The sequence below is a fragment of the Nelumbo nucifera genome, chromosome 1 (assembly GCF_055504915.1).
Source record: "Nelumbo nucifera cultivar China Antique chromosome 1, China Antique-T2T, whole genome shotgun sequence".
In the NCBI taxonomy this organism is placed as follows: Eukaryota; Viridiplantae; Streptophyta; class Magnoliopsida; order Proteales; family Nelumbonaceae; genus Nelumbo; species Nelumbo nucifera.
Window position 1 is genome coordinate 54880824 of NC_142649.1, and position 10726 is coordinate 54891549.

Genomic DNA, 10726 nt, shown 5'->3' on the forward strand with positions numbered 1-10726 from the left:
AAAAATAATTAGCCTTGGTTGATGTTTGAATTTTGAATGTATGCCTACATATGTTTTAAAGGATTTGATATTTTTTTATTATGGGATGAAGCTTGTTAAGTTATTATTATTATTATTATTGTGTATGTTTGACCCTTTTCGGTTGTGGCATTTGAATTGATGATTTGATGAAAGCCAATAAAGTTTGTTTTGATTTTTTTTACTGAATTAGGCTTTTGCTAATTGATGTTGAATTTGTTATTTGATTCAAATTTTACTAAGTTGATATGGATTTTGGTTTTTGATTTGAATTTTTACTGGTTTTGATTTTCCGAAAATATTTGATTTTTTTGCGGGTTTCATTTGATTTAAATATTTGATGGACTTTGGCTCTCGATTTTGATTTTTGAAATTGGCTATTTGATTTAAGTATTTGACGGACTTTGGCTCTTGATTTTGATTTTTGAAATTGGCTATTTGATTTGAATATTTTATGGTTTTTGTATTTTTATGGGTTTTGCTTTTTGAAAATGTTTGATTTTTACGGGTTGTATTTGATTTAAATATTTGATGGTCTTTGGCTTTTGATTAGCTATTTGATGTAAATATTTGATGGTTTTTAACTTTTGGTTTGAAGTTTTATGGGTTTTGATTTTTGAAAATATTTGATATTTTACGGATTTTTTATTTAAATATTTGGACTTTGGCTCTTGATTTTGATCTTTGGAATTGGCTATTTGATTTGAGTATTTTATAGTTTTTGAATTTTTATGGATTTTGATTTTTGAAAATGTTTGATTTTTACAATTTTTATTTGATTTAAATATTTGATGGTGTTTGGCTTTTGATTAGCTATTTGATTTGTTGGTTTTTGACTTTTGATTTGAATTTTTATGATTTTGGAAATATTTGATTGTTTACGGGTTTTATTTGATTTAAATATTTGATGGACATTGGCTTTTGATTGGCTATTTGATTTGAATATTTGATGGTTTTTGACCTTTGACTTAGAGTTTTATGGGTTTTGATTTTTGAATTTGATTTGAATATTTGATGAATTTTGGCTTTTGATTGGCTATTTGGTTTGACTATTTGATGGTTTTTGACCTTTGATGGATTTTGGCTTTTGATTTGCATATTTGATGGTTTTTTGACCTTTGATTTGAATTACTTGTTTGATTTATGGATTTTTATTTTTTTATTTGAGTTTTTACGGATTTTGATTTTTGAATTCATTTATTTAAAATGTTTGACAGAAGTTTATGGGTTTTGATTTTCCCATTTTTTTTAGTTTGTTTTGATTTTTGAAAACATTTGATGGAAGTTTAATATGGATTTTGTTTTGGGTTTTACAGGTTTTTGATTTTTGAAAGGATTTTGATTTTTGTTTGTTTTTTTATATGTATTTTGATTTGTGTTTGGGGATGGATTTTGATTTCTATTTTGGGGTTTTATAGGTTTTTATTTTGAACATATTTGATGGACTTTAGTTATTGTTTTTGGTTTTTTACAGGTTTTGATTTTTGAAATTAGTTATTTGATTTTGAGTTTTTATAGGTTTTGGTTTTTGAAAATATTTGATGCAAGTTTAATATGGATATGATTTTTTACGGGTTTTGGTTTTTGATGTTCGATGTTGAAATCATTTTGAAAACTTAACAAAGGTCCTGTGATTGCTATAGCATGTGTTATCATTCTGAGAGGTAATAAGATCCCTTCAGATAGGAGTTACTTGTGCATTAAAACTTCGATAATTCAGGCAACGGAAATTGTGTAATGCAAAGTGCATGATGTTGAAGTAAGTCCAATGCCCCCAGCAATGATCTAGATTTCACAAAAGGTGGTTTGAGGATAAGGTGGTTTGGTCATAACTTATCAAGCTTTCTGTTCTTTTGGACATACTACCACGCATCGGGGGAAAAAGATTTTTGAATTCTATAATTGATCTTAGGAATGCTCGAACTGAATGTTTTTTTTTTCTTTTGAGTGATTTTCCCGAAGGTATCTCGCATGAGATTTTTCTGGATTAGGCCAAGTGACTGCTTTTGATTGACTCCAAGATTTTGCATAAAGGCAAGCCACATAAGGTGAGAGATTATGCTAGAGAGATTTTGATGAATTTGGATGGGTATTTGATTATGCTCGAAGGCAAAGTGCACAATGAAAGAAATTTCAATGATTTTTGATGGATATTCAATTATGCACAAGGGCGGATCATACAAAGTGAGAAATTTCGATGATATTTGATGGGTATTCATTTATGCCTAAAGGAAGATTGCACAAAGTAAGAAATTTTGATGATATTTGACGGATATTCGATTATGTCTGAAGGCAGATCGCAAAAAGCGAGAAATTTCGATGATATTTGATGGGTATTCAATTATGCCTGAAGGCAGATCGCACAAAGTGATAAATTTCGATGATATCTATGGGTTTTTGATTATGCTCGAAGGTTGATTGCACAAAGTGAAAAATTTCGATGATTTTCGCCGGGTATTCCATTATGCCTGAAGGCAGATCGCTCAAAGCGAGAAATTTCGATGATTTTTTATTGGTATTCAGTTATGCTTGAAGGCAGATCGCACAAAGCGAGAAATTTTGATGATATTTGATGGGTATTCGATTATGCCCGAAGGCGGATCGCACAATGTGAGAAATTTCGATGATATTTGATGGGTATTCGATTATGCCCAAAGGCGGATCGCACAAAGCGAGAGATTTCGATGATATTTGATGGGTATTCAATTATGCCCGAAGGCGGATCGCACAAAGTGAGAGATTTCAATGATATTTGATGGGTATTCGATTTTGATGATTTTTTATGGGAATTCGATTGTTCCTGAAGGCAAATTACACAAAGCAAGAGATTTCAATGATATTTGTTGGGTATTCGGTTATGCCCGAAGGAGGATCGCACAAAGAGAGAGATTTCAATGATATTTGATGGGTAATCAATTTGATGATTTTCAATGGGTAGTCAATTGTTCCCGAAGGTGGATTACACAAAGCAAGAGATTTCGATGATATTTGATGGGTATTCGATTTTGATGATTTTTGGATGAAAGAAAGTTGGATGATTAATGACTTTTGGATTTGGACAACTTAGATGAAAGTAACTTGCAAAGAAGGATTGTGAATTCGGATAGATGATGCAAATGACTTTGGATTAGGTGCAAGCCAAAATTTTGGATTTGATGAAAGATTTTTGAACAAGGGAGGATATCTGTATGGAAAACTTTGGATGGCTGGGATGCAAGATTTTTGAATGGTTTTGGATTTTTTAGAAAACTTTTGGATGATTTGAAAACAAATTTATGGATGCTTTAGATGCAAGAAAAAGAACAGGATGCTATGCAATGATGCAAGACTCTTTTTTCTTTTTTTTGCCACAAGGGACTTTGATGCCGCGGGGGACTTTGATGCCATGAGGGACTTTAATGCCATGAGGGACATTGGTGCCATGAGAGACTTTGATGCCACGAGAGACTTTGGTGCCATGAGAGACTTTAAAATAGATCCGATGATCAAATAATGATTTTTATGCCATAGTGTAGGAAACGATACGCCCATCTGGAAGCTCGATGGAAAAAGAAAGGTAAACGGGTGAGGACCCTTATCTATTTTTTCTGTGATAATTAGCCATTTTGAAACAATTGGGCTGAAGAATAGGATATTGCATATGATACTGGATTGAAAGATGATGACAAGAGGTTGACAAGGATTAGATGAAAGGTGATAGCTTACTTTTAACAAAACAATGGCACTCAAAAGAGCTTGCTTGCCATTAATGTGGTGTGATATTTGTGAAGGAATGGTGGGATCCATCTAATGGATGCCGAAAAGGTTGCAGAAAGGGTGGGCGAATTTCAAAAATTTCCTACCTTCCTCCAACTGGGAATCGTATTCCCTAAATTTAGAATACCATATTCAAGGATCTAACTTGAACCATATTCGAACCAGATCTGAACCAAAAGGTAAAAGGGAGGATTATACCTGATCCGGAGAAGCAGTATCTCCCAAAGTTGGTGTTCACGCCCAAAGAAGAAACCAAGATCCGTTCCTGCTAAAGATGACACAGGTGTGGATGGAACGGAACTAGCAGGGTGTGTCCTACACACTGGATCCTTCGCAAGAATCCTCTGGAAACTCTGATCACTGAATCTTCTTTAGTCTTTCTTGCAAGACTGATGTCAAGAACTGATTTCTTGACTTCCTATTGTTGCAAAGATCGAATCTTGCAAGAGTGAATGGCGGCGGCAGGAGGAGAACTCCAGGGACGAAGATGGCTGAACTGCTTCTCTTCTCTCTGGAGTATGAATGAGATTTAATCTTAATTCGCAGGGACTTTTCTTGCGCACAAACCCCCAGTTCGAAATCTGATATGTTTCTATTGGGTTTCTCCTCTTTTCTTCTTGATTAAGAAACCTCCTAATTAGGAGTTATCCCAATCCAAATCTGTATTTGGATAGGGGATTATCTTAACCCTATCTACAGATTAAGTTAGTTTACTCCTGATCTTATCAGGAGGTTACTAGATTCAAATCTAATTTGAATTTGGTCTCCTGGAGTGGATAAGGTTAAAGGCCCAATCCTTTTACTAACATTAATCTTAGATTTGCTCCATAGATGGGTGATCATATCAGCCCAGCTCGAAATGGGCTTTTGGCCCATTACATGTTCAGTGTTTAACTAGTTTCCAATCTACTGCCCAGTTGGGCTTCTTTGTATGGCGTGGGACCCAAACATTGATCTACACACCAGCCACATGGGTTCGGCCCAGCCTTTAACACAAGGCCCAGCATTCACTAAAAAACTCAGTAAACCCTTGAGCCCATCATATGGACCCTATGGGCCCAACACTTACATTAAGTGGTCCCTAGGCCAAGCCATCTTATAAAAACCCAGGGACTGTGGGCAGGTGCAAGATTAGCCCATTAGGTACTATCCTAAATGGTATTACACTTAACCTCTCAGCCCTTAATGATCAAGCACTGCCTGACAAGAGAGGACCTCTCCCTCGACTGCAAGGAACAGTGCCGCATTCTCCACTCCCATGGATCCCGGGAATTAAAACCATTTGCAAACATTTTGAAACCGTACATATATATATAAATATATTAATTTTGCAAAACAAAATTCCAACGATTGAAATCAACTGCTGGCAGTTTGGTTTCCATCAGGGAGAGTGCCTTTCCTGATCATTACCCTTTGTCCGACAAAGGGGCTGATCCTGTCACTATGATCACCCACTCAGATGAATTCTCAGACTGTCCCAACATACCCAGGTTTTGATCCCCATCTAAGGATCTCACTGATTGGCATATCAAAGACAACCCGATCCGACACCTAGTGAAATGTCATAATCAAGTCTAGGGGTCAGGTGTAACTTTCCAATTTTTCCCATCTGTCTCCAAGGTCCAGGGCAATACTGGAAATCTGGTCCGGTTCAAGGATTCAAGTAATCCCATACTGCATGTGCCTCGGGTCTTATCCTGGTGGTTGAGACAGGCCATCCCAACACTTGGTGGCACACCAGTATCAGCCTTGCTAGGATAAATCTCCCCAGACTTATCCAACGGCTCTGAATATTTAAAACTAATACGAGTCTCTATAAGTGTCCAGTTTTAGGGTCTTACATAGAATTAAACCAAACAACATGAATCAAACATGCACTTTATTTATTTCCACTAAATAACAAAAGTTTATCAAATCGGATTGAAGCTAAGGGCATACAAGACTGTCTAACAATTTGATGATAGCAACACTCTTAGTTTCAGAGATAGTCTTAGAAATGTTAGATGCCAATTGAAAATTTACTTCAGGAAAATGTTCGAGCAAGAGGTAATTACCCCTTTGAGCAAAGGTTGAATCTTCACAATTTTGTTGAACCGAACTTCTTGTGCCTTGATATACATGCCCCAAGATTGGAATGCATTTTTTTCTTTCTATTTTTTTTTTGTTGTTTTCTCTTTTTGCCCCTGGTTTAGAGTTTCCAGGTCCGACTTCTTTTTCTTCTTCTTCTTCTTCTTCTTCTTTTTTCTCTCATTTGGGCAGACCTATACTTGATTCTGTCATTGTCAGCGAAAAAAAGGTATGCTCGAGGTCAGTTTGCTAATCTCTCAAAGATCGAGGAGGTCTTATTAAATAGGATGAAACGTGGCTTAGGACATGGTTCAGAATCGAAAGATAAGAGGCTCAAATATTCTTTTGACATAGGTTTCAGATGCTTGACAAATGGGGCCTTTAGCACTCTTGTTTTTTGGATTTTCTTCTCTTTTCTTTTATTCCCTTAGGATGGGAAATGCTTTCCATGTCTTTCAATTCCATGAGCCATACATTCATATTGATCCAAGAGGAATGAGGTGGGGTTAAAATGAAATTGGAAATAGATGTTTAGCTTAACTGCCCTAGTTTTTTTTTTTCAAAATTGCACTTTGTTGACGTAGCCTTTCCCATTGACTTTATTCTCTTTTTTTATTTACTATAAGGGCATTTGAACATTTGACATCTATCTCTGCAAAAAGGGGGTTTAGTCAAAGAAGAGGTTCAGAGGATTGGTTAGTAGATAAAAGACATGGTGAAATGATTAATAGATGGCCTCCCTTCATCTCTTGATTGTATGTATGACTTATTTAATGAGATACATGTTAAGCTTGTCCCTAATTGATCCTTCAAGGGAGAAGTATGGTCCTTTAGTGAATTTGCCGCTAGTTCTTTTTGCCCCTTTTTTTCATGCTCTTTTCATGTTTTTTCTTTCATTTTCATTTTCCATTTTTTTTAATTTTTCCTTTTGATTCAAGCATATTTGGAAACTTGTGGGTTTTGTCAAATAGGGGTTTAGATGAAAGGCTCAAATTGGCTGACTATCGTCTGAAATGAATGATTAGGGATCGAGGGAAATGATCGACCGAAAATGGCCTCCAGTCCTTTCTTTGATTGATCAACAATTGACAGTGGTTTTGATGACTTGATGCTGACATAGGAGTATCCATTGCGAGTTGACTGCATTGCCCTTATGCCTTCAGTGCTTGTGCAACCCAAGGTTGAACCCTTCTTTGAAAATTTCCTTTTAGCAACCAACTTTTATTAAGAACACATTGATGAGACTTTTTGCATGTTTTCGATGATCAAATCTAGATACAATGGAAGGATAAATTGGGCCCAGTTGAATTCATTGTTTTGTTGGGAGTAAGCATTAGAACACAAACATAGATTGGTAAAAGGCACAAAACAAGATTTTATTAAGTAAAAATTGAGTACATTGTGCTTTAAAGGTGCAAGGAAAAACAAAGTTTAATGCAAATGTGCTTTAGGTGGTAGCATGTCCATATGCTTAATCCCCAGGATTGTGCTAGCCATCGTTGGATAGCATACTTCAATTGCCAACATTCATTGGTCTCATGCCCTGGTCCTTGATGGTAGGCATAGTAAGCCTTATGGTTGAAATTCTTCGTATCTGCAAGACGCTTCCAAGGCAATAAATGAAGGTATCCTTTTTCGACCAAGATGGGAAAAAGTTAGGAAGATTGGCAAGGTAGCGGACTGAACTTCTTCACTTCTTTCTTGGATGGTTGAGGCGGTGGTGTAGGATTCGAAACAAAAACTGGTGGTGCTGTCTGGTGTGTCTGGAAGCGTATCGTTAACCACTTTGGAATACTAGTTTAATATTTATATCCAATTCTCAAACAAATACAAACAAAGTAAATTTGTGAGAACGGGTTGTATCCACAGAGAAGCAAGGAAAAAACCGTTACGTACTTAGATCCGGGAAAGAGAATATAATTGGGATTTGCAGAAAATAATAAAATAAAATTTATTAATACTAAAATTAAAGGTTTGGAATTAAACAAGACAATAACAAAAATTCAGAATTTAACAGAGTATTGAAATTAACAAAAAAAATAAATACAAGTGATCCGAAATTTGGATCCAGTGTCGGTAGGTGCAGATTGGCCGGACAGCTTGTAGGAACCCCTCTTGACAAGAACTAGGCATCCTTCCCCTCTTCAGCCCTCGAACCCCTCGAGACACCTTAGCCTTGAACTGGACGAATTCAGATTTGCAAAATAGAGAAACGAATAGGAATTAAATCTAAAAGAGCACTGAAATAAAAATAACGAAAAAGAAAATGAAGAAAAGAAAAGAATGGTTGATCAGATCCAGTGGTGGTAGTTGCAGAGTGGTTTAACAGCTTGCAGAAACCCCTCCTGACAAGAACTGGGCATCCCCCCCTTCTACAACCCTTGAACTCCTCAAAAACCCTTAGCCTTGTGAACTAGGTGAATTGATCAACACTTTTTACAGGGCCCGTAGGTCCTTTTTTATAGAGAAGGGTGGACACAATTGGGAATACAGAGAAAGAGGGGGGCGGCAGCTAGGTTTTAGCAAAATTATAGGCACCCTAGGGTTTTTAATGGTGGGTTAAGATGACTTTGGGGTGATTCTAGGGCTGAGAAGAAAAGAAGAGGGTGCCCAATATTATGTAGGGCTGAGATTTGGGCACCCAAAAATGAATGGAGGAGATTGAGGCACCTAGGGTTGAAAGGTGGAGATTAAAAGAGGTGGGTGGCACCCTTGAGTGGATGGTTGAGATAGAAGATGGAATGGAGGGCTGGATGGTGAGGATTAGTAGTTAGGTGGTGCCCTAGGGTTTAAAAACTATAAAGAGAGTGCCCTAGAATGGATGGTAGAGATTAGAAGAGGTGGAGGGTGGAGATTAAATAGTTAGGGGCGGCTAGGGTTTGCTAAGGATGAAAAGAAAGGTTAAAAGGCTTCGTAGGGTTTTCTAAGGAGAGGGGAGCATGTTAATACAGTAGGAGGGGCGCCAAACTGGGTTTAGCAGATAGAAGCACCCTCCTAATCTCAGGTTTTTACAAAAACATCCCCTCTCTCAACTGGACTTCACACTATCTTCCTAAAAACTGCATTTCAGCTATGTAACTTCCCTAGTTTACCACAGAATTGGCACAGAGACCCTCAAGGGTCACAACATTGAATTTAATTGGGAAAAGGGCATACTTTGACTATTTGAAGGCCGAAAATACCCCTGAAATGATGCTCTTAAGGCATCAAAATGCAGAGATATCACACCCCCAACTTAACCATTACTAGTCCCTTAGCAATGCAGCCTTAAATTACACTGAGCATAGAGAACCTTCCCATCTCAAGATCATCCCTGACAGAATTAGTCAAGCATCCTAATTCCAGAATTCTCAAACTCTGTAGAGATCAATATTGGGTTTAAGGGGAAAATTGTCTTACTTTGAATATTACAGAAACTTGGCTTAAAAATCTTATTTACCCTTCCATTTGTAGACTATCTTGATAAGTTGAGATTGATTTTTAAAATCAGGCATGTATTCTTCTTATCATTTTTTACAGTGGATTTTTACCCCTAAACTTGATTTGCACACTTATTTCTAATGTTACCTTCCACCGTTTATTGCGAATCTCGACACTTGCCTTAGGTGAAGAGACCTGGTTTTTAAGTGTTAAGTAAGTGTCTTTGGCATTCCCTTTTCCGGTTGACGCGGTAATTGCCCCACTTCTCTCCTTGCATTAGCTTCGGCTAGCTATCCTATTTGGCTTTATAACATAGCAATAGATTGCTGCTGATTTAGGATCAGCTGCTGAAGCTACATGAATTGATCATCTACTGAACGGGATTGCAGAGATTATGGGTAACCCTGATATGGTTGAGCTGGTTGATTCCTAGGGTACACTTGCTAGAACTGACTTTGTACTAGTGGCCTCTGAAACTGCTGGGCCATGGATTTGGATGGATATTGATATTGTTGGGACTGTAGATTGGGTTGATGTGTCCTCCAAAAAAGGTTAGGGTGATTTCTCCACCCAGGGTTGTAAGTATTTGAATATGGATCATTATTGGGCCTTGAGAAACTCAGGGCTGCTTGAACTTGTTCTTGGATAAAGGGTTGAAACTGGGCCACCGAAGAATAGTCATCAATCTGGTGGGCTGGGCTAGCACAAATGGAACACACTTCGGGATAGGATGTAGATGGGCTCGATTGCTGGTTAAAGGTGGAAAACTAGTCAAGCTTCTGGGCTAGAAGATCTACCCTATCAAACTTTCTAGAAATGGCATTCAAGTCCATTTTTATCTCAGGCTCTATATTATTCCTGACCTCATAGAGCCCTACCCTCTTTGAGGGTCCCACCAACCTTTTGTAGGAATACAAGGATGCATTGCTAATGGAATTCACACTCAGGGTCTCAAAAAGAGCATATGCTTCATCCTTACTCTTGCTCATAAATTCCCCCCCCCCCCCACACAGTATGCATTTACCATTTGCCTGTACTAAACTAACAGACCCTCATAGAAGGCTTGGACAATTTTCCACTAGGATAGGCCATGGTGTGGGCATTTTCTCATTAATTCCTTCATCCTCTCCCAAGCCTCATGAATTTGTTCACCCGATGTTTGGGTGAACCTTGTGATGGCTCTTCTCATGGTATTGGTTCGGCCTATAGGATAGAACTTTCTAAGAAATTTTTGTTGCATTCTTGGCCTTATCTTTCAAGGAGAAGGGGAAAGAGTCAATCTAAGGGCATCATCATTGAAATTCTAGATCCTTACACTGGAACAGATTTCCAGAAACTTGTTACATGCTTGTATGGGTCCTCACTCGGGTTCCCATAAAAAGAGGGGAGCATCTGGATTGTGCTTGACTTAATTTCATACTGTAAGGCTTGAGTATCGGGTAACTGAATACAAGATGAAGGGTTA

The 10726-nt window shown here is 37.5% G+C and overlaps 1 non-coding gene across 1 annotated transcript; it reads left to right on the forward strand.

Annotated features, from left to right (window-relative positions):
- Positions 1 to 10346: 10346 nt before the first annotated feature.
- LOC148803281 (small nucleolar RNA R71) lies at positions 10347 to 10453 on the forward strand. The gene has a single exon (XR_016081618.1). It is a non-coding gene; the product is annotated as a small nucleolar RNA R71 (small nucleolar RNA).
- The last annotated feature ends 273 nt before the right edge of the window (positions 10454 to 10726 follow it).